General features: G+C 40.7%; 35 non-coding genes across 35 annotated transcripts; all 35 read left to right on the top strand.

Moving 5' to 3' along the window:
* The first annotated feature begins 208 nt into the window (after positions 1-208).
* TRNAH-GUG (transfer RNA histidin (anticodon GUG)) lies at positions 209-280 on the top strand. Its single transcript has one exon. It is a non-coding gene; the product is annotated as a tRNA-His (tRNA).
* An 89-nt stretch (positions 281-369) lies between these two features.
* On the top strand, positions 370-441 carry TRNAH-GUG (transfer RNA histidin (anticodon GUG)). Its single transcript has one exon. It is a non-coding gene; the product is annotated as a tRNA-His (tRNA).
* An 89-nt stretch (positions 442-530) lies between these two features.
* Positions 531-602, top strand: TRNAH-GUG (transfer RNA histidin (anticodon GUG)). The gene has a single exon. It is a non-coding gene; the product is annotated as a tRNA-His (tRNA).
* A 270-nt stretch (positions 603-872) lies between these two features.
* Positions 873-944, top strand: TRNAH-GUG (transfer RNA histidin (anticodon GUG)). The gene has a single exon. It is a non-coding gene; the product is annotated as a tRNA-His (tRNA).
* Positions 945-1,848: 904 nt separating this feature from the next.
* On the top strand, positions 1,849-1,920 carry TRNAH-GUG (transfer RNA histidin (anticodon GUG)). The gene has a single exon. It is a non-coding gene; the product is annotated as a tRNA-His (tRNA).
* Positions 1,921-2,651: 731 nt separating this feature from the next.
* TRNAH-GUG (transfer RNA histidin (anticodon GUG)) lies at positions 2,652-2,723 on the top strand. The gene has a single exon. It is a non-coding gene; the product is annotated as a tRNA-His (tRNA).
* A 249-nt stretch (positions 2,724-2,972) lies between these two features.
* TRNAH-GUG (transfer RNA histidin (anticodon GUG)) lies at positions 2,973-3,044 on the top strand. Its single transcript has one exon. It is a non-coding gene; the product is annotated as a tRNA-His (tRNA).
* Positions 3,045-4,745: 1,701 nt separating this feature from the next.
* On the top strand, positions 4,746-4,817 carry TRNAH-GUG (transfer RNA histidin (anticodon GUG)). Its single transcript has one exon. It is a non-coding gene; the product is annotated as a tRNA-His (tRNA).
* An 89-nt stretch (positions 4,818-4,906) lies between these two features.
* TRNAH-GUG (transfer RNA histidin (anticodon GUG)) lies at positions 4,907-4,978 on the top strand. Its single transcript has one exon. It is a non-coding gene; the product is annotated as a tRNA-His (tRNA).
* A 1,849-nt stretch (positions 4,979-6,827) lies between these two features.
* On the top strand, positions 6,828-6,899 carry TRNAH-GUG (transfer RNA histidin (anticodon GUG)). Its single transcript has one exon. It is a non-coding gene; the product is annotated as a tRNA-His (tRNA).
* An 89-nt stretch (positions 6,900-6,988) lies between these two features.
* TRNAH-GUG (transfer RNA histidin (anticodon GUG)) lies at positions 6,989-7,060 on the top strand. The gene has a single exon. It is a non-coding gene; the product is annotated as a tRNA-His (tRNA).
* A 91-nt stretch (positions 7,061-7,151) lies between these two features.
* Positions 7,152-7,223, top strand: TRNAH-GUG (transfer RNA histidin (anticodon GUG)). The gene has a single exon. It is a non-coding gene; the product is annotated as a tRNA-His (tRNA).
* Positions 7,224-8,271: 1,048 nt separating this feature from the next.
* On the top strand, positions 8,272-8,343 carry TRNAH-GUG (transfer RNA histidin (anticodon GUG)). Its single transcript has one exon. It is a non-coding gene; the product is annotated as a tRNA-His (tRNA).
* Positions 8,344-8,432: 89 nt separating this feature from the next.
* TRNAH-GUG (transfer RNA histidin (anticodon GUG)) lies at positions 8,433-8,504 on the top strand. The gene has a single exon. It is a non-coding gene; the product is annotated as a tRNA-His (tRNA).
* A 1,047-nt stretch (positions 8,505-9,551) lies between these two features.
* Positions 9,552-9,623, top strand: TRNAH-GUG (transfer RNA histidin (anticodon GUG)). The gene has a single exon. It is a non-coding gene; the product is annotated as a tRNA-His (tRNA).
* An 89-nt stretch (positions 9,624-9,712) lies between these two features.
* TRNAH-GUG (transfer RNA histidin (anticodon GUG)) lies at positions 9,713-9,784 on the top strand. Its single transcript has one exon. It is a non-coding gene; the product is annotated as a tRNA-His (tRNA).
* Positions 9,785-9,875: 91 nt separating this feature from the next.
* TRNAH-GUG (transfer RNA histidin (anticodon GUG)) lies at positions 9,876-9,947 on the top strand. Its single transcript has one exon. It is a non-coding gene; the product is annotated as a tRNA-His (tRNA).
* A 1,048-nt stretch (positions 9,948-10,995) lies between these two features.
* TRNAH-GUG (transfer RNA histidin (anticodon GUG)) lies at positions 10,996-11,067 on the top strand. Its single transcript has one exon. It is a non-coding gene; the product is annotated as a tRNA-His (tRNA).
* An 89-nt stretch (positions 11,068-11,156) lies between these two features.
* On the top strand, positions 11,157-11,228 carry TRNAH-GUG (transfer RNA histidin (anticodon GUG)). The gene has a single exon. It is a non-coding gene; the product is annotated as a tRNA-His (tRNA).
* Positions 11,229-11,639: 411 nt separating this feature from the next.
* TRNAH-GUG (transfer RNA histidin (anticodon GUG)) lies at positions 11,640-11,711 on the top strand. Its single transcript has one exon. It is a non-coding gene; the product is annotated as a tRNA-His (tRNA).
* Positions 11,712-12,280: 569 nt separating this feature from the next.
* Positions 12,281-12,352, top strand: TRNAH-GUG (transfer RNA histidin (anticodon GUG)). The gene has a single exon. It is a non-coding gene; the product is annotated as a tRNA-His (tRNA).
* Positions 12,353-12,441: 89 nt separating this feature from the next.
* TRNAH-GUG (transfer RNA histidin (anticodon GUG)) lies at positions 12,442-12,513 on the top strand. Its single transcript has one exon. It is a non-coding gene; the product is annotated as a tRNA-His (tRNA).
* Positions 12,514-13,561: 1,048 nt separating this feature from the next.
* TRNAH-GUG (transfer RNA histidin (anticodon GUG)) lies at positions 13,562-13,633 on the top strand. Its single transcript has one exon. It is a non-coding gene; the product is annotated as a tRNA-His (tRNA).
* An 89-nt stretch (positions 13,634-13,722) lies between these two features.
* TRNAH-GUG (transfer RNA histidin (anticodon GUG)) lies at positions 13,723-13,794 on the top strand. The gene has a single exon. It is a non-coding gene; the product is annotated as a tRNA-His (tRNA).
* A 91-nt stretch (positions 13,795-13,885) lies between these two features.
* Positions 13,886-13,957, top strand: TRNAH-GUG (transfer RNA histidin (anticodon GUG)). Its single transcript has one exon. It is a non-coding gene; the product is annotated as a tRNA-His (tRNA).
* Positions 13,958-15,005: 1,048 nt separating this feature from the next.
* TRNAH-GUG (transfer RNA histidin (anticodon GUG)) lies at positions 15,006-15,077 on the top strand. The gene has a single exon. It is a non-coding gene; the product is annotated as a tRNA-His (tRNA).
* An 89-nt stretch (positions 15,078-15,166) lies between these two features.
* On the top strand, positions 15,167-15,238 carry TRNAH-GUG (transfer RNA histidin (anticodon GUG)). The gene has a single exon. It is a non-coding gene; the product is annotated as a tRNA-His (tRNA).
* A 1,047-nt stretch (positions 15,239-16,285) lies between these two features.
* Positions 16,286-16,357, top strand: TRNAH-GUG (transfer RNA histidin (anticodon GUG)). Its single transcript has one exon. It is a non-coding gene; the product is annotated as a tRNA-His (tRNA).
* An 89-nt stretch (positions 16,358-16,446) lies between these two features.
* Positions 16,447-16,518, top strand: TRNAH-GUG (transfer RNA histidin (anticodon GUG)). The gene has a single exon. It is a non-coding gene; the product is annotated as a tRNA-His (tRNA).
* Positions 16,519-16,607: 89 nt separating this feature from the next.
* Positions 16,608-16,679, top strand: TRNAH-GUG (transfer RNA histidin (anticodon GUG)). The gene has a single exon. It is a non-coding gene; the product is annotated as a tRNA-His (tRNA).
* An 89-nt stretch (positions 16,680-16,768) lies between these two features.
* Positions 16,769-16,840, top strand: TRNAH-GUG (transfer RNA histidin (anticodon GUG)). The gene has a single exon. It is a non-coding gene; the product is annotated as a tRNA-His (tRNA).
* A 1,223-nt stretch (positions 16,841-18,063) lies between these two features.
* Positions 18,064-18,135, top strand: TRNAH-GUG (transfer RNA histidin (anticodon GUG)). The gene has a single exon. It is a non-coding gene; the product is annotated as a tRNA-His (tRNA).
* A 99-nt stretch (positions 18,136-18,234) lies between these two features.
* On the top strand, positions 18,235-18,306 carry TRNAH-GUG (transfer RNA histidin (anticodon GUG)). The gene has a single exon. It is a non-coding gene; the product is annotated as a tRNA-His (tRNA).
* Positions 18,307-18,566: 260 nt separating this feature from the next.
* On the top strand, positions 18,567-18,638 carry TRNAH-GUG (transfer RNA histidin (anticodon GUG)). The gene has a single exon. It is a non-coding gene; the product is annotated as a tRNA-His (tRNA).
* A 584-nt stretch (positions 18,639-19,222) lies between these two features.
* Positions 19,223-19,294, top strand: TRNAH-GUG (transfer RNA histidin (anticodon GUG)). The gene has a single exon. It is a non-coding gene; the product is annotated as a tRNA-His (tRNA).
* The last annotated feature ends 479 nt before the right edge of the window (positions 19,295-19,773 follow it).

The following is a 19,773-nucleotide window of genomic DNA, read 5'->3' as shown; positions in this document are numbered from 1 at the left end:
ACTCAAACAATAGTGTTTTTCATGAGAGAATTACAGAGAGGGGCACAGCCGTGATCGTATCGTGGTTAGTACCTTGCGTTGTGGCCGCAATAACCCAGGTTCGAATCCTGGTCACGGCAATAAAAGACCCTTGGTTCTATTATTAATCTTTGTTTTTTCCTACTCAAACAAAAGTGTTTTTCAAAAGAGAATTACAGAGAAGGGCACAGCCGTGATCGTATAGTGGTTAGTACCTTGTGTTGTGGCCGCAATAACCCAGGTTCGAATCCTGGTCACGGCATTAAAACACCCTTGGTTTTATTATTAATCTTTGTTTTTTCCTACTCAAACAAAAGTGTTTTTCATAAGAGAATTAGAGAGAGGGGCACAGCCGTGATCGTATAGTGGTTAGTACCTTGCGTTGTGGCCGCAATAACCCAGGTTCGAATCCTGGTCACGGCATTAAAAGACCCTTGGTTCTATTATTAATCTATGTTTTTTCCTACTCAAACAAAAGTGTTTTACATAAAAGAATTGCAGAGAGGGGCACAGCCGTGATCGTATAGTGGTTAGTACCTTGCGTTGTGGCCGCAATAACCCAGGTTCGAATCCTGGTCACGGCATTAAAAGACCCTTGGTTTTATTACTAATCTTTACTAATCTTTGTTTTATCCTACTCAAACAAAAGTGTTTTTCAAAAGAGAATTACAGAGAAGGGCACAGCCGTGATCGTATAGTGGTTAGTACCTTGTGTTGTGGCCGCAATAACCCAGGTTCAAAGCCTGGTCACGACATTAAAAGACCCTTGGTTTTATTACTAATCTTTACTAATCTTTGTTTTTTCCTACTCAAACAAAAGTGTTTTTCATGAGCGAATTACAGAGAGGGGCACAGCCGTGATCGTATAGTGGTTAGTGCCTTGCGTTGTGGCCGCAATAACCCAGGTTCGAATCCTGGTCACGGCAATAATAGACCCTTGGTTCTATTATTAATCTTTGTTTTTTCCTACTCAAACAAAAGTGTTTTTCATAAGAGAATTACAGAGAGGGGCACAGCCGTGATCGTATATTGGTTAGTACCTTGCGTTGTGGCCGCAATAACCCAGGTTCGAATCCTGGTCACGGCATAAAAAGACCCTTGGTTTTATTATTAATCTTTGTTTTTTCCTACTCAAACAAAGGTGTTTTTCATAATAGAGTTACAGAGAGGGGCAAAGCCGTGATCGCATAGTGGTTAGTACCTTGCGTTGTGGCCGCAATAACCCAGGTTCGAATCCTGGTCACGGCATTAAAAGACCCTTGGTTTTATTATTAATCTTTGTTTTTTCCTACTCAAACAAAAGTGTTTTTCAAAATAGAATTACAGAGAGGGGCCCAGCCGTGATCGTATAGTGGTTAGTACCTTGAGTTGTGGCCGCAATAACCCAGGTTCGAATCCTGGTCACGGCATAAAAAGACCCTTGGTTTTATTATTAATCTTTGTTTTTTCCTACTCAAACAAAAGTGTTTTTCATAAGAGAATTAGAGAGAGGGGCACAGCCGTGATCGTATAGTGGTTAGAACCTTGCGTTGTGGCCGCAATAACCCAGGTTCGAATCCTGGTCACGGCAATAAAAGACCCTTGGTTTTATTACTATTCTTTACTAATCTTTGTTTTTTCCTACTCAAACAAAAGTGTTTTTCAAAAGAGATTTACAGAGAAGGGCACAGCCGTGATCGTATAGTGGTTAGTACCTTGTTTTGTGACCGCAATAACCCAGGTTCGAATCCTGGTCACGGCATTAAAACACCCTTGGTTTTATTATTAATCTTTGTTTTTTCCTACTCAAACAAAAGTGTTTTTCATAAGAGAATTAGAGAGAGGGGCACAGCCGTGATCGTATAGTGGTTAGTACCTTGCGTTGTGGCCGCAATAACCCAGGTTCGAATCCTGGTCACGGCATTAAAAGACCCTTGGTTCTATTATTAATCTATGTTTTTTTTCCTACTCAAACAAAAGTGTTTTACATAAGAGAATTGCAGAGAGGGGCACAGCCGTGATCGTATAGTGGTTAGTACCTTGCGTTGTGGCCGCAATAACTCAGGTTCGAATCCTGGTCACGGCATTAAAAGACCCTTGGTTTTATTATTAATCTTTGTTTTTTCCTACTCAAACAAAAGTATTTACATAAGAGAATTACAGAGAGGGGCACAGCCGTGTTCGTATAGTGGTTAGTACATTGCGTTGTGGCCGCAATAACCCAGGTTCGAATGCTGGTCACGGCATTAAAAGACCCTTGGTTCTATTATTAATCTTTGTTTTTCCTACTCAAACAAAAGTGTTTTACATAAGAGAATTACAGAGATGGGCACAGCCGTGTTCGTATAGTGTTTAGTACCTTGCGTTGTGGCCGCAATAACCCAGGTTCGAATCCTGGTCACGGCATTAAAAGACCCTTGGTTCTATTATTAATCTTTGTTTTTTCCTACTCAAATAAAAGTGTTTTACATAAGAGAATTAAAGAGAGGGGCACAGCCTTGATCGTATAATGGTTAGTACCTTGCGTTGTGGCCGCAATAACCCAGGTTCCAATCCTGGTCACGGCATTAAAAGACCCTTGGTTTTATTATTAGTCTTTGTTTTTTCCTACGCAAAAAAGTGTTTTTGTTAATAGAGTTACAGAGAGGGGCACAGCCGTGATCGTATAGTGGTTAGTACCTTGCGTTGTGGCCGCAATAACCCAGGTTCGAATCCTGGTCGCGGCATTAAAAGACCCTTGGTTTTATTACTAATCTTTGTTTTTTCCTACTCAAACAAAAGTGTTTTTCATGAGAGAATTACAGAGAGGGGCACAGCCGTGATCGTATAGTGGTTAGTACCTTGAGTTGTGGCCGCAATAACCCAGGTTCGAATCCTGGTCATGGCATTGAAAGACCCTTGTTTTATTATTAATCTTTGTTTTTTTCCTACTCAAACAAAAGTATTTACATAAGAGAATTACAGAGAGGGGCACAGCCGTGATCGTATAGTGGTTTGTACTTTGCGTTGTGGCCGCAATAACCCAGGTTCGAATCCTGGTCACGGCATTAAAAGACCCTTGGTTTTATTATTAATCTTTGTTTTTTCCTACTCAAACAAAAGTGTTTTTCATAAGAGACTTAGAGAGAGGGGCACAGCCGTGATCGTATAGTGGTTAGAACCTTGCGTTGTGGCCGCAATAACCCAGGTTCGAATCCTGGTCACGGCAATAAAAGACCCTTGGTTTTATTACTATTCTTTACTAATCTTTGTTTTTTCCTACTCAAACAAAAGTGTTTTTCAAAAGAGATTTACAGAGAAGGGCACAGCCGTGATCGTATAGTGGTTAGTACCTTGTTTTGTGACCGCAATAACCCAGGTTCGAATCCTGGTCACGGCATTAAAACACCCTTGGTTTTATTATTAATCTTTGTTTTTTCCTACTCAAACAAAAGTGTTTTTCATAAGAGAATTAGAGAGAGGGGCACAGCCGTGATCGTATAGTGGTTAGTACCTTGCGTGGTGGCCGCAATAACCCAGGTTCGAATCCTGGTCACGGCATTAAAAGACCCTTGGTTCTATTATTAATCTATGTTTTTTTTCCTACTCAAACAAAAGTGTTTTACATAAGAGAATTGCAGAGAGGGGCACAGCCGTGATCGTTTAGTGGTTAGTACCTTGCGTTGTGGCCGCAATAACCCAGGTTCGAATCCTGGTCACGGCATTAAAAGACCCTTGGTTTTATTATTCTTTGTTTTTTCCTACTCAAACAAAAGTGTTCTTCATAATAGAATTACAGAGAGGGGCCCAGCCGTGATCGTATAGTGGTTAGTACCTTGAGTTGTGGCCGCAATAACCCAGGTTCGAATCCTGGTCACGGCATTAAAGGACCCTTGTTTTATTATTAATCTTTGTTTTTTCCTACTCAAACAAAAGAATTTACATAAGAGAATTACAGAGAGGGGCACAGCCGTGTTCGTATAGTGGTTGGTCCATTGCGTTGTGGCCGCAATAACCCAGGTTCGAATCCTGGTCACGGCATAAAAAGACCCTTGGTTTTATTATTAATCTTTGTTTTTTCCTACTCAAACAAAGGTGTTTTTCATAATAGAGTTACAGAGAGGGGCAAAGCCGTGATCGCATAGTGGTTAGTACCTTGAGTTGTGGCCGCAATAACCCAGGTTCGAATCCTGGTCACGGCATTAAAGGACCCTTGTTTTATTATTAATCTTTGTTTTTTCCTACTCAAACAAAAGTATTTACATAAGAGAATTACAGAGAGGGGCACAGCCGTGTTCGTATAGTGGTTAGTACATTGCGTTGTGGCCGCAATAACCCAGGTTCGAATGCTGGTCACGGCATTAAAAGACCCTTGGTTCTATTATTAATCTTTGTTTTTCCTACTCAAACAAAAGTGTTTTACATAAGAGAATTACAGAGATGGGCACAGCCGTGTTCGTATAGTGTTTAGTACCTTGCGTTGTGGCCGCAATAACCCAGGTTCGAATCCTGGTCACGGCATTAAAAGACCCTTGGTTCTATTATTAATCTTTGTTTTTTCCTACTCAAATAAAAGTGTTTTACATAAGAGAATTAAAGAGAGGGGCACAGCCTTGATCGTATAATGGTTAGTACCTTGCGTTGTGGCCGCAATAACCCAGGTTCCAATCCTGGTCACGGCATTAAAAGACCCTTGGTTTTATTATTAGTCTTTGTTTTTTCCTACGCAAAAAAGTGTTTTTGTTAATAGAGTTACAGAGAGGGGCACAGCCGTGATCGTATAGTGGTTAGTACCTTGCGTTGTGGCCGCAATAACCCAGGTTCGAATCCTGGTCGCGGCATTAAAAGACCCTTGGTTTTATTACTAATCTTTGTTTTTTCCTACTCAAACAAAAGTGTTTTTCATGAGAGAATTACAGAGAGGGGCACAGCCGTGATCGTATAGTGGTTAGTACCTTGCGTTGTGGCCGCAATAACCCAGGTTCGAATCCTGGTCACGGCATTAAAGGACCCTTGTTTTATTATTAATCTTTGTTTTTTCCTACTCAAACAAAAGTATTTACATAAGAGAATTACAGAGAGGGGCACAGCCGTGTTCGTATAGTGGTTGGTACATTGCGTTGTGGCCGCAATAACCCAGGTTCGAATCCTGGTCACGGCATTAAAAGACCCTTGGTTTTATTATTAATCTTTGTTTTTTCCTACTTAAACAAAAGTGTTTTTCATAATTGAATTACAGAGAGGGGCCCAGCCGTGATCGTATAGTGGTTAGTACCTTGAGTTGTGGCCGCAATAACCCAGGTTCCAATCCTGGTCACGGCATTAAAGGACCCTTGTTTTATTATTAATCTTTGTTTTTTCCTACTCAAACAAAAGTATTTACATGAGAGAATTACAGAGAGGGGCAAAGCCGTGTTCGTATAGTGGTTAGTACATTGCGTTGTGGCCGCAATAACCCAGGTTCGAATCCTGGTCAAGCATTAAAAGACCCTTGGTTCTATTATTAATCTTTGTTTTTTCCTACTCAAACAAAAGTGTTTTACATAAGAGAATTACAGACATGGGCACAGCCGTGTTCGTATAGTGTTTAGTACCTTGCGTTGTGGCCGCAATAACCCAGGTTCGAATCCTGGTCACGGCATTAAAAGACCCTTGGTTCTATTATTAATCTTTGTTTTTTCCTACTCAAACAAAAGTATTTACATGAGAGAATTACAGAGAGGGGCAAAGCCGTGTTCGTATAGTGAATAGTACATTGCGTTGTGGCCGCAATAACCCAGGTTCGAATCCTGGTCAAGCATTAAAAGACCCTTGGTTCTATTATTAATCTTTGTTTTTTCCTACTCAAACAAAAGTGTTTTACATAAGAGAATTACAGACATGGGCACAGCCGTGTTCGTATAGTGTTTAGTACCTTGCGTTGTGGCCGCAATAACCCAGGTTCGAATCCTGGTCACGGCATTAAAAGACCCTTGGTTCTATTATTAATCTTTGTTTTTTCCTACTCAAACAAAAGTGTTTTACATAAGAGAATTACAGGGAGGGGCACAGCCGTGTTCGTATAGTGGTTGGTACATTGCGTTGTGGCCGCAATAACCCAGGTTCGAATCCTGGTCACGGCATTAAAAGACCCTTGGTTTTATTATTAATCTTTGTTTTTTCCTACTTAAACAAAAGTGTTTTTCATAATTGAATTACAGAGAGGGGCCCAGCCGTGATCGTATAGTGGTTAGTACCTTGAGTTGTGGCCGCAATAACCCAGGTTCCAATCCTGGTCACGGCATTAAAGGACCCTTGTTTTATTATTAATCTTTGTTTTTTTCCTACTCAAACAAAAGTATTTACATGAGAGAATTACAGAGAGGGGCACAGCCGTGTTCGTATAGTGGTTAGTACATTGCGTTGTGGCCGCAATAACCCAGGTTCGAATCCTGGTCACGGCATTAAAAGACCCTTGGTTCTATTATTAATCTTTGTTTTTCCTACTCAAACAAAAGTGTTTTACATAAGAGAATTACAGAGATGGGCACAGCCGTGTTCGTATAGTGTTTAGTACCTTGCGTGTGGCCGCAATAACCCAGGTTCGAATCCTGGTCACGGCATTAAAAGACCCTTGGTTCTATTATTAATCTTTGTTTTTTCCTACTCAAACAAAAGTGTTTTACATAAGAGAATTACAGAGAGGGGCACAGCCTTGATCGTATAATGGTTAGTACCTTGCGTTGTGGCCGCAATAACCCAGGTTCGAATCCTGGTCACGGCATTAAAAGACCATTGGTTTTATTATTAATCTTTGTTTTTTCCTACGCAAAAAAGGTGTTTTTGTTAATAGAGTTACAGAGAGGAGCACAGCCGTGATCGTATAGTGGTTAGTACCTTGCGTTGTGGCCGCAATAACCCAGGTTCGAATCCTGGTCACGGCATTAAAAGACCCTTGGTTTTATTATTAATCTTTGTTTTTTCCTACTCAAACAAAAGTGTTTTTCATAAGAGAATTAGAGAGAGGGGCACAGCCGTGATCGTATAGTGGTTAGTACCTTGCGTTGTGGCCGCAATAACCCAGGTTCGAATCCTGGTCACGGCATTAAAAGACCCTTGGTTCTATTATTAATCTATGTTTTTTTTCCTACTCAAACAAAAGTGTTTTACATAAGAGAATTGCAGAGAGGGGCACAGCCGTGATCGTATAGTGGTTAGTACCTTGCGTTGTGGCCGCAATAACCCAGGTTCGAATCCTGGTCACGGCATTAAAAGACCCTTGGTTTTATTATTAATCTTTGTTTTTTCCTACTCAAACAAAAGTGTTCTTCATAATAGAATTACAGAGAGGGGCCCAGCCGTGATCGAATAGTGGTTAGTACCTTGAGTTGTGGCCGCAATAACCCAGGTTCGAATCCTGGTCACGGCATTAAAGGACCCTTGTTTTATTATTAATCTTTGTTTTTTCCTACTCAAACAAAAGAATTTACATAAGAGAATTACAGAGAGGGGCACAGCCGTGTTCGTATAGTGGTTGGTCCATTGCGTTGTGGCCGCAATAACCCAGGTTCGAATCCTGGTCACGGCATAAAAAGACCCTTGGTTTTATTATTAATCTTTGTTTTTTCCTACTCAAACAAAGGTGTTTTTCATAATAAAGTTACAGAGAGGGGCAAAGCCGTGATCGCATAGTGGTTAGTACCTTGAGTTGTGGCCGCAATAACCCAGGTTCGAATCCTGGTCACGGCATTAAAGGACCCTTGTTTTATTATTAATCTTTGTTTTTTCCTACTCAAACAAAAGTATTTACATAAGAGAATTACAGAGAGGGGCACAGCCGTGTTCGTATAGTGGTTAGTACATTGCGTTGTGGCCGCAATAACCCAGGTTCGAATCCTGGTCACGGCATTAAAAGACCCTTGGTTCTATTATTAATCTTTGTTTTTCCTACTCAAACAAAAGTGTTTTACATAAGAGAATTACAGAGATGGGCACAGCCGTGTTCGTATAGTGTTTAGTACCTTGCGTTGTGGCCGCAATAACCCAGGTTCGAATCCTGGTCACGGCATTAAAAGACCCTTGGTTCTATTATTAATCTTTGTTTTTTCCTACTCAAATAAAAGTGTTTTACATAAGAGAATTAAAGAGAGGGGCACAGCCTTGATCGTATAATGGTTAGTACCTTGCGTTGTGGCCGCAATAACCCAGGTTCGAATCCTGGTCACGGCATTAAAAGACCCTTGGTTTTATTATTAGTCTTTGTTTTTTCCTACGCAAAAAAGTGTTTTTTCTAATAGAGTTACAGAGAGGGGCACAGCCGTGATCGTATAGTGGTTAGTACCTTGCGTTGTGGCCGCAATAACCCAGGTTCGAATCCTGGTCGCGGCATTAAAAGACCCTTGGTTTTATTACTAATCTTTGTTTTTTCCTACTCAAACAAAAGTGTTTTTCATGAGAGAATTACAGAGAGGGGCACAGCCGTGATCGTATAGTGGTTAGTACCTTGCGTTGTGGCCGCAATAACCCAGGTTCGAATCCTGGTCACGGCATTAAAGGACCCTTGTTTTATTATTAATCTTTGTTTTTTCCTACTCAAACAAAAGTATTTACATAAGAGAATTACAGAGAGGGGCACAGCCGTGTTCGTATAGTGGTTGGTACATTGCGTTGTGGCCGCAATAACCCAGGTTCGAATCCTGGTCACGGCATAAAAAGACCCTTGGTTTATTATTAATCTTTGTTTTTTCCTACTCAAACAAAGGTGTTTTTCATAATAGAGTTACAGAGAGGGGCAAAGCCGTGATCGCATAGTGGTTAGTACCTTGCGTTGTGGCCGCAATCAGCTAGGTTCGAATCCTGGTCACGACATTAAAAGACCCTTGGTTTTATTATTAATCTTTGTTTTTTCCTACTTAAACAAAAGTGTTTTTCATAATTGAATTACAGAGAGGGGCCCAGCCGTGATCGTATAGTGGTTAGTACCTTGAGTTGTGGCCGCAATAACCCAGGTTCCAATCCTGGTCACGGCATTAAAGGACCCTTGTTTTATTATTAATCTTTGTTTTTTCCTACTCAAACAAAAGTATTTACATGAGAGAATTACAGAGAGGGGCAAAGCCGTGTTCGTATAGTGGTTAGTACATTGCGTTGTGGCCGCAATAACCCAGGTTCGAATCCTGGTCAAGCATTAAAAGACCCTTGGTTCTATTATTAATCTTTGTTTTTTCCTACTCAAACAAAAGTGTTTTACATAAGAGAATTACAGAGATGGGCACAGCCGTGTTCGTATAGTGTTTAGTACCTTGCGTTGTGGCCGCAATAACCCAGGTTCGAATCCTGGTCACGGCATTAAAAGACCCTTGGTTCTATTATTAATCTTTGTTTTTTCCTACTCAAACAAAAGTGTTTTACATAAGAGAATTACAGAGAGGGGCACAGCCTTGATCGTATAATGGTTAGTACCTTGCGTTGTGGCCGCAATAACCCAGGTTCGAATCCTGGTCACGGCATTAAAAGACCCTTGGTTTTATTATTAATCTTTGTTTTTTCCTACGCAAAAAAGGTGTTTTGTTAATAGAGTTACAGAGAGGAGCACAGCCGTGATCGTATAGTGGTTAGTACCTTGCGTTGTGGCCGCAATAACCCAGGTTCGAATCCTGGTCACGGCATTAAAAGACCCTTGGTTTTATTATTAATCTTTGTTTTTTCCTACTCAAACAAAAGTGTTTTTCATAAGAGAATTAGAGAGAGGGGCACAGCCGTGATCGTATAGTGGTTAGTACCTTGCGTTGTGGCCGCAATAACCCAGGTTCGAATCCTGGTCACGGCATTAAAAGACCCTTGGTTCTATTATTAATCTATGTTTTTTTTCCTACTCAAACAAAAGTGTTTTACATAAGAGAATTGCAGAGAGGGGCACAGCCGTGATCGTATAGTGGTTAGTACCTTGCGTTGTGGCCGCAATAACCCAGGTTCGAATCCTGGTCACGGCATTAAAAGACCCTTGGTTTTATTATTAATCTTTGTTTTTTCCTACTCAAACAAAAGTGTTCTTCATAATAGAATTACAGAGAGGGGCCCAGCCGTGATCGTATAGTGGTTAGTACCTTGAGTTGTGGCCGCAATAACCCAGGTTCGAATCCTGGTCACGGCATTAAAGGACCCTTGTTTTATTATTAATCTTTGTTTTTTCCTACTCAAACAAAAGAATTTACATAAGAGAATTACAGAGAGGGGCACAGCCGTGTTCGTATAGTGGTTGGTCCATTGCGTTGTGGCCGCAATAACCCAGGTTCGAATCCTGGTCACGGCATAAAAAGACCCTTGGTTTTATTATTAATCTTTGTTTTTTCCTACTCAAACAAAGGTGTTTTTCATAATAAAGTTACAGAGAGGGGCAAAGCCGTGATCGCATAGTGGTTAGTACCTTGAGTTGTGGCCGCAATAACCCAGGTTCGAATCCTGGTCACGGCATTAAAGGACCCTTGTTTTATTATTAATCTTTGTTTTTTCCTACTCAAACAAAAGTATTTACATAAGAGAATTACAGAGAGGGGCACAGCCGTGTTCGTATAGTGGTTAGTACATTGCGTTGTGGCCGCAATAACCCAGGTTCGAATCCTGGTCACGGCATTAAAAGACCCTTGGTTCTATTATTAATCTTTGTTTTTCCTACTCAAACAAAAGTGTTTTACATAAGAGAATTACAGAGATGGGCACAGCCGTGTTCGTATAGTGTTTAGTACCTTGCGTTGTGGCTGCAATAACCCAGGTTCGAATCCTGGTCACGGCATTAAAAGACCCTTGGTTCTATTATTAATCTTTGTTTTTTCCTACTCAAATAAAAGTGTTTTACATAAGAGAATTAAAGAGAGGGGCACAGCCTTGATCGTATAATGGTTAGTACCTTGCGTTGTGGCCGCAATAACCCAGGTTCGAATCCTGGTCACGGCATTAAAAGACCCTTGGTTTTATTATTAGTCTTTGTTTTTTCCTACGCAAAAAAGTGTTTTTTTTAATAGAGTTACAGAGAGGGGCACAGCCGTGATCGTATAGTGGTTAGTACCTTGCGTTGTGGCCGCAATAACCCAGGTTCGAATCCTGGTCGCGGCATTAAAAGACCCTTGGTTTTATTACTAATCTTTGTTTTTTCCTACTCAAACAAAAGTGTTTTTCATGAGAGAATTACAGAGAGGGGCACAGCCGTGATCGTATAGTGGTTAGTACCTTGCGTTGTGGCCGCAATAACCCAGGTTCGAATCCTGGTCACGGCATTAAAAGACCCTTCGTCTTATTATTAATCTTTGTTTTTTCCTACTCAAACAAAAGTGTTCTTCATAATAGAATTACAGAGAGGGGCCCAGCCGTGATCGTATAGTGGTTAGTACCTTGAGTTGTGGCCGCAATAACCCAGGTTCGAATCCTGGTCACGGCATTAAAGGACCCTTGTTTTATTATTAATCTTTGTTTTTTCCTACTCAAACAAAAGAATTTACATAAGAGAATTACAGAGAGGGGCACAGCCGTGTTCGTATAGTGGTTGGTCCATTGCGTTGTGGCCGCAATAACCCAGGTTCGAATCCTGGTCACGGCATTAAAAGACCCTTGGTTCTATTATTAATCTATGTTTTTTTTCCTACTCAAACAAAAGTGTTTTACATAAGAGAATTGCAGAGAGGGGCACAGCCGTGATCGTATAGTGGTTAGTACCTTGCGTTGTGGCCGCAATAACCCAGGTTCGAATCCTGGTCACGGCATTAAAAGACCCTTGGTTTTATTATTAATCTTTGTTTTTTCCTACTCAAACAAAAGTGTTCTTCATAATAGAATTACAGAGAGGGGCCCAGCCGTGATCGTATAGTGGTTAGTACCTTGAGTTGTGGCCGCAATAACCCAGGTTCGAATCCTGGTCACGGCATTAAAGGACCCTTGGTTCTATTATTAATCTTTGTTTTTCCTACTCAAACAAAAGTGTTTTACATAAGAGAATTACAGAGATGGGCACAGCCGTGTTCGTATAGTGTTTAGTACCTTGCGTTGTGGCTGCAATAACCCAGGTTCGAATCCTGGTCACGGCATTAAAAGACCCTTGGTTCTATTATTAATCTTTGTTTTTTCCTACTCAAATAAAAGTGTTTTACATAAGAGAATTAAAGAGAGGGGCACAGCCTTGATCGTATAATGGTTAGTACCTTGCGTTGTGGCCGCAATAACCCAGGTTCGAATCCTGGTCACGGCATTAAAAGACCCTTGGTTTTATTATTAGTCTTTGTTTTTTCCTACGCAAAAAAGTGTTTTTTTTAATAGAGTTACAGAGAGGGGCACAGCCGTGATCGTATAGTGGTTAGTACCTTGCGTTGTGGCCGCAATAACCCAGGTTCGAATCCTGGTCGCGGCATTAAAAGACCCTTGGTTTTATTACTAATCTTTGTTTTTTCCTACTCAAACAAAAGTGTTTTTCATGAGAGAATTACAGAGAGGGGCACAGCCGTGATCGTATAGTGGTTAGTACCTTGCGTTGTGGCCGCAATAACCCAGGTTCGAATCCTGGTCACGGCATTAAAGGACCCTTGTTTTATTATTAATCTTTGTTTTTTCCTACTCAAACAAAAGTATTGACATAAGAGAATTACAGAGAGGGGCACAGCCGTGTTCGTATAGTGGTTGGTACATTGCGTTGTGGCCGCAATAACCCAGGTTCGAATCCTGGTCACGGCATAAAAAGACCCTTGGTTTATTATTAATCTTTGTTTTTTCCTACTCAAACAAAGGTGTTTTTCATAATAGAGTTACAGAGAGGGGCAAAGCCGTGATCGCATAGTGGTTAGTACCTTGCGTTGTGGCCGCAATCACCTAGGTTCGAATCCTGGTCACGGCATTAAAAGACCCTTGGTTTTATTATTAATCTTTGTTTTTTCCTACTTAAACAAAAGTGTTTTTCATAATTGAATTACAGAGAGGGGCCCAGCCGTGATCGTATAGTGGTTAGTACCTTGAGTTGTGGCCGCAATAACCCAGGTTCCAATCCTGGTCACGGCATTAAAGGACCCTTGTTTTATTATTAATCTTTGTTTTTTCCTACTCAAACAAAAGTATTTACATGAGAGAATTACAGAGAGGGGCAAAGCCGTGTTCGTATAGTGGTTAGTACATTGCGTTGTGGCCGCAATAACCCAGGTTCGAATCCTGGTCAAGCATTAAAAGACCCTTGGTTCTATTATTAATCTTTGTTTTTTCCTACTCAAACAAAAGTGTTTTACATAAGAGAATTACAGAGATGGGCACAGCCGTGTTCGTATAGTGTTTAGTACCTTGCGTTGTGGCCGCAATAACCCAGGTTCGAATCCTGGTCACGGCATTAAAAGACCCTTGGTTCTATTATTAATCTTTGTTTTTTCCTACTCAAACAAAAGTGTTTTACATAAGAGAATTACAGAGAGGGGCACAGCCTTGATCGTATAATGGTTAGTACCTTGCGTTGTGGCCGCAATAACCCAGGTTCGAATCCTGGTCACGGCATTAAAAGACCCTTGGTTTTATTATTAATCTTTGTTTTTTCCTACGCAAAAAAGGTGTTTTTGTTAATAGAGTTACAGAGAGGAGCACAGCCGTGATCGTATAGTGGTTAGTACCTTGCGTTGTGGCCGCAATAACCCAGGTTCGAATCCTGGTCACGGCATTAAAAGACCCTTGGTTTTATTATTAATCTTTGTTTTTTCCTACTCAAACAAAAGTGTTTTTCATAAGAGAATTAGAGAGAGGGGCACAGCCGTGATCGTATAGTGGTTAGTACCTTGCGTTGTGGCCGCAATAACCCAGGTTCGAATCCTGGTCACGGCATTAAAAGACCCTTGGTTCTATTATTAATCTATGTTTTTTTTCCTACTCAAACAAAAGTGTTTTACATAAGAGAATTGCAGAGAGGGGCACAGCCGTGATCGTATAGTGGTTAGTACCTTGCGTTGTGGCCGCAATAACCCAGGTTCGAATCCTGGTCACGGCATTAAAAGACCCTTGGTTTTATTATTAATCTTTGTTTTTTCCTACTCAAACAAAAGTGTTCTTCATAATAGAATTACAGAGAGGGGCCCAGCCGTGATCGTATAGTGGTTAGTACCTTGAGTTGTGGCCGCAATAACCCAGGTTCGAATCCTGGTCACGGCATTAAAGGACGCTTGTTTTATTATTAATCTTTGTTTTTTCCTACTCAAACAAAAGAATTTACATAAGAGAATTACAGAGAGGGGCACAGCCGTGTTCGTATAGTGGTTGGTCCATTGCGTTGTGGCCGCAATAACCCAGGTTCGAATCCTGGTCACGGCATAAAAAGACCCTTGGTTTTATTATTAATCTTTGTTTTTTCCTACTCAAACAAAGGTGTTTTTCATAATAAAGTTACAGAGAGGGGCAAAGCCGTGATCGCATAGTGGTTAGTACCTTGAGTTGTGGCCGCAATAACCCAGGTTCGAATCCTGGTCACGGCATTAAAGGACCCTTGTTTTATTATTAATCTTTGTTTTTTCCTACTCAAACAAAAGTATTTACATAAGAGAATTACAGAGAGGGGCACAGCCGTGTTCGTATAGTGGTTAGTACATTGCGTTGTGGCCGCAATAACCCAGGTTCGAATCCTGGTCACGGCATTAAAAGACCCTTGGTTCTATTATTAATCTTTGTTTTTCCTACTCAAACAAAAGTGTTTTACATAAGAGAATTACAGAGATGGGCACAGCCGTGTTCGTATAGTGTTTAGTACCTTGCGTTGTGGCTGCAATAACCCAGGTTCGAATCCTGGTCACGGCATTAAAAGACCCTTGGTTCTATTATTAATCTTTGTTTTTTCCTACTCAAATAAAAGTGTTTTACATAAGAGAATTAAAGAGAGGGGCACAGCCTTGATCGTATAATGGTTAGTACCTTGCGTTGTGGCCGCAATAACCCAGGTTCGAATCCTGGTCACGGCATTAAAAGACCCTTGGTTTTATTATTAGTCTTTGTTTTTTCCTACGCAAAAAAGTGTTTTTTTTAATAGAGTTACAGAGAGGGGCACAGCCGTGATCGTATAGTGGTTAGTACCTTGCGTTGTGGCCGCAATAACCCAGGTTCGAATCCTGGTCGCGGCATTAAAAGACCCTTGGTTTTATTACTAATCTTTGTTTTTTCCTACTCAAACAAAAGTGTTTTTCATGAGAGAATTACAGAGAGGGGCACAGCCGTGATCGTATAGTGGTTAGTACCTTGCGTTGTGGCCGCAATAACCCAGGTTCGAATCCTGGTCACGGCATTAAAGGACCCTTGTTTTATTATTAATCTTTGTTTTTTCCTACTCAAACAAAAGTATTTACATAAGAGAATTACAGAGAGGGGCACAGCCGTGTTCGTATAGTGGTTGGTACATTGCGTTGTGGCCGCAATAACCCAGGTTCGAATCCTGGTCACGGCATAAAAAGACCCTTGGTTTATTATTAATCTTTGTTTTTTCCTACTCAAACAAAGGTGTTTTTCATAATAGAGTTACAGAGAGGGGCAAAGTCGTGATCGCATAGTGGTTAGTACCTTGCGTTGTGGCCGCAATCACCTAGGTTCGAATCCTGGTCACGGCATTAAAAGACCCTTGGTTTTATTATTAATCTTTTTTTTTTCCTACTTAAACAAAAGTGTTTTTCATAATTGAATTACAGAGAGGGGCCCAGCCGTGATCGTATAGTGGTTAGTACCTTGAGTTGTGGCCGCAATAACCCAAGTTCCAATCCTGGTCACGGCATTAAAGGACCCTTGTTTTATTATTAATCTTTGTTTTTTCCTACTCAAACAAAAGTATTTACATGAGAGAATTACAGAGAGGGGCAAAGCCGTGTTCGTATAGTGGTTAGTACATTGCGTTGTGGCCGCAATAACCCAGGTTCGAATCCTGGTCAAGCATTAAAAGACCCTTGGTTCTATTATTAATCTTTGTTTTTTCCTACTCAAAAAAAAGTGTTTTACATAAGAGAATTACAGAGATGGACACAGCCGTGTTCGTATAGTGTTTAGAACCTTGCGTTGTGGCCGCAATAACCCAGGTTCGAATCCTGGTCACGGCATTAAAAGACCCTTGGTTCTATTATTAATCTTTGTTTTTCCTACTCAAACAAAAGTGTTTTACATAAGAGAATTACAGAGAGGGGCACAGCCTTGATCGTATAATGGTTAGTACCTTGCGTTGTGGCCGCAATAACCCAGGTTCGAATCCTGGTCACGGCATTAAAAGACCCTTGGTTTTATTATTAATCTTTGTTTTTTCCTACGCAAAAAAGGTGTTTTTGTTAATAGAGTTACAGAGAGGAGCACAGCCGTGATCGTATAGTGGTTAGTACCTTGCGTTGTGGCCGCAATAACCCAGGTTCGAATCCTGGTCACGGCATTAAAAGACCCTTGGTTTTATTATTAATCTTTGTTTTTTCCTACTCAAACAAAAGTGTTTTTCATAATAGAATTACAGAGAGGGGCCCAGCCGTGATCGTATAGTGGTTAGTACCTTGCGTTGTGGCCGCAATAACCCAGGTTCGAATCCTGGTCACGGCATTAAAAGACCTTTGGTTTTATTACTAATCTTTGTTTTTTCCTACTCAAACAAAAGTGTTTTTCAAAAGAGAATTACAGAGAAGGGCAGAGCCGTGATCGTATAGTGGTTAGTACCTTGTGTTGTGGCCGCAATAACCCAGGTTCGAATCCTGGTCACGGCAATAAAAGACCCTTGGTTCTATTATTGATCATTGTTTTTTCCTACTCAAACAAAAGTGTTTTTCATAAGAGAATTACAGAGAGGGGCACAGCCGTGATCGTATAGTGGTTAGTACCTTGCGTTGTGGCCGCAATAACCCAGGTTCGAATCCTGGTCACGGCATTAAAAGACCCTTGGTTTTATTACTATTCTTTACTAATCTTTGTTTTTTCCTACTCAAACAAAGGTGTTTTTCAAAAGAGTATTACAGAGAAGTTCACAGCCGTGATCGTATAGTGGTTAGTACCTTGTGTTGTGGCCGCAATAACCCTGGTTCGAATCTTGGTCACGGCATTTAAAGACCCTTGGTTCTATTATTAATCTTTGTTTTTTCCTACTCAAACAAAAGTGTTTTACATAAGAGAATTACAGAGATGGGCACAGCCGTGTTCGTATAGTGTTTAGTACCTTGCGTTGTGGCCGCAATAACCCAGGTTCGAATCCTGGTCGCGGCATTAAAAGACCCTTAGTTCTATTATTAATCTTTGTTTTTTCCTACTCAAACAAAAGTGTTTTACATAAGAGAATTACAGAGAGGGGCACAGCCTTGATCGTATAATGGTTAGTACCTTGCGTTGTGGCCGCAATAACCCAGGTTCGAATCCTGTTCACTGCATTAAAAGACCCTTGGTTTTATTATTAATCTTTGTTTTTTCCTACGCAAAAAAGGTGTTTTTGTTATTAGAGTTACAGAGAGGGGCACAGCCGTGATCGTATAGTGGTTAGTACCTTGCGTTGTGGCCGCAATAAACCAGGTTCGAATCCTGGTCACGGCATTAAAAGACCCTTGGTGTTATTATTAATCTTTGTTTTTTCCTACTCAAACAAAAGTGTTTTTCATAATAGAATTACAGAGAGGGGCCCAGCCGTGATCGTATAGTGGTTAGTACCTTGAGTTGTGGCCGCAATAACCCAGGTGCGAATCCTGGTCATGGCATTGAAAGACCCTTGTTTTATTATTAATCTTTGTTTTTTCCTACTCAAACAAAAGTATTTACATAAGAGAATTACAGAGAGGGGCACAGCCGTGATCGTATAGTGGTTAGTACCTTGAGTTGTGGCCGCAATAACCCAGGTTCGAATCCTGGTCACGGCATTAAAAGACCCTTGGTTTTATTATTAATCTTTGTTTTTTCCTACTCAAACAAAAGTGTTTTTCATAAGAGAATTAGAGAGAGGGGCACAGCCGTGATCGTATAGTGGTTAGTACATTGCGTTGTGGCCGCAATAACCCAGGTTCGAATCGTGGTCACGGCATTAAAAGACCCTTGGTTCTATTACTAATCTATGTTTTTTCCTACTCAAACAAAAGTGTTTTACATAAGAGAATTGCAGAGAGGGGCACAGCCGTGATCGTATAGTGGTTAGTACCTTGCGTTGTGGCCGCAATAACCCAGGTTCGAATCCTGGTCACGGCATTAAAAGATCCTTGGTTTTATTACTAATCTTTACTAATCTTTGTTTTTTCCTACTCAAACAAAAGTGTTTTTCAAAAGAGAATGACAGAGAAGGGCAGAGCCGTGATCGTATAGTGGTTAGTACCTTGTGTTGTGGCCGCAATAACCCAGGTTCGAATCCTGGTCACGGCATTAAAAGACCCTTGGTTTTATTACTATTCTTTACTAATCTTTGTTTTTTCCTACTCAAACAAAAGTGTTTTTCAAAAGAGAATTACAGAGAAGGGCACAGCCGTTATCGTATAGTGGTTAGTACCTTGTGTTGTATCCGCAATAACCCAGGTTCGAATCCTGGTCATGGCATTAAAACACCCTTGGTTTTATTATTAATCTTTGTTTTTTCCTACTCAAACAAAAGTGTTTTACATAAGAGAATTGCAGAGAGGGGCACAGCCGTGATCGTATAGTGGTTAGTACCTTGCGTTGTGGCCGCAATAACCCAGGTTCGAATCCTGGTCACGGCATTAAATGACCCTTGGTTTTATTACTAATCTTTTCTAATCTTTGTTTTTTCCTACTCAAACAAAAGTGTTTTTCAAAAGAGAATTACAGAGAAGGGCACAGCCGTGATCGTATAGTGTTTAGAACCTTGCGTTGTGGCCGCAATAACCCAGGTTCGAATCCTGGTCACGGCATTAAAAGACCCTTGGTTCTATTATTAATCTTTGTTTTTTCCTACTCAAACAAAAGTGTTTTACATAAGAGAATTACAGAGAGGGGCACAGCCTTGATCGTATAATGGTTAGTACCTTGCGTTGTGGCCGCAATAACCCAGGTTCGAATCCTGGTCACGGCATTAAAAGACCCTTGGTTTTATTATTAATCTTTGTTTTTTCCTACTCAAACAAAAGTGTTTTTCATAAGAGAATTAGAGAGAGGGGCACAGCCGTGATCGTAAAGTGGTTAGTACCTTGCGTTGTGGCCGCAATAACCCAGGTTCGAATCCTGGTCACGGCATTAAAAGACCCTTGGTTCTATTATTAATCTATGTTTTTTTTCCTACTCAAACAAAAGTGTTTTACATAAGAGAATTGCAGAGAGGGGCACAGCCGTGATCGTATAGTGGTTAGTACCTTGCGTTGTGGCCGCAATAACCCAGGTTCGAATCCTGGTCACGGCATTAAAAGACCCTTCGTTTTATTATTAATCTTTGTTTTTTCCTACTCAAACAAAAGTGTTCTTCATAATAGAATTACAGAGAGGGGCCCAGCCGTGATCGTATAGTGGTTAGTACCTTGAGTTGTGGCCGCAATAACCCAGGTTCGAATCCTGGTCACGGCATTAAAGGACCCTTGTTTTATTATTAATCTTTGTTTTTTCCTACTCAAACAAAAGAATTTACATAAGAGAATTACAGAGAGGGGCAAAGCCGTGATCGCATAGTGGTTAGTACCTTGAGTTGTGGCCGCAATAACCCAGGTTCGAATCCTGGTCACGGCATAAAAAGACCCTTGGTTTTATTATTAATCTTTGTTTTTTCCTACTCAAACAAAGGTGTTTTTCATAATAAAGTTACAGAGAGGGGCAAAGCCGTGATCGCATAGTGGTTAGTACCTTGAGTTGTGGCCGCAATAACCCAGGTTCGAATCCTGGTCACGG

This window comes from Phalangium opilio, unplaced genomic scaffold (genome assembly GCF_054372755.1).
Source record: "Phalangium opilio isolate 3A_F unplaced genomic scaffold, DU_Popi_V2 ptg000017l_1, whole genome shotgun sequence".
NCBI lineage: Eukaryota > Metazoa > Arthropoda > Arachnida > Opiliones > Phalangiidae > Phalangium > Phalangium opilio.
The sequence above is the reverse complement of the archived record's forward strand: the minus strand, read 5'-3'. Positions and strand labels throughout refer to the sequence as shown.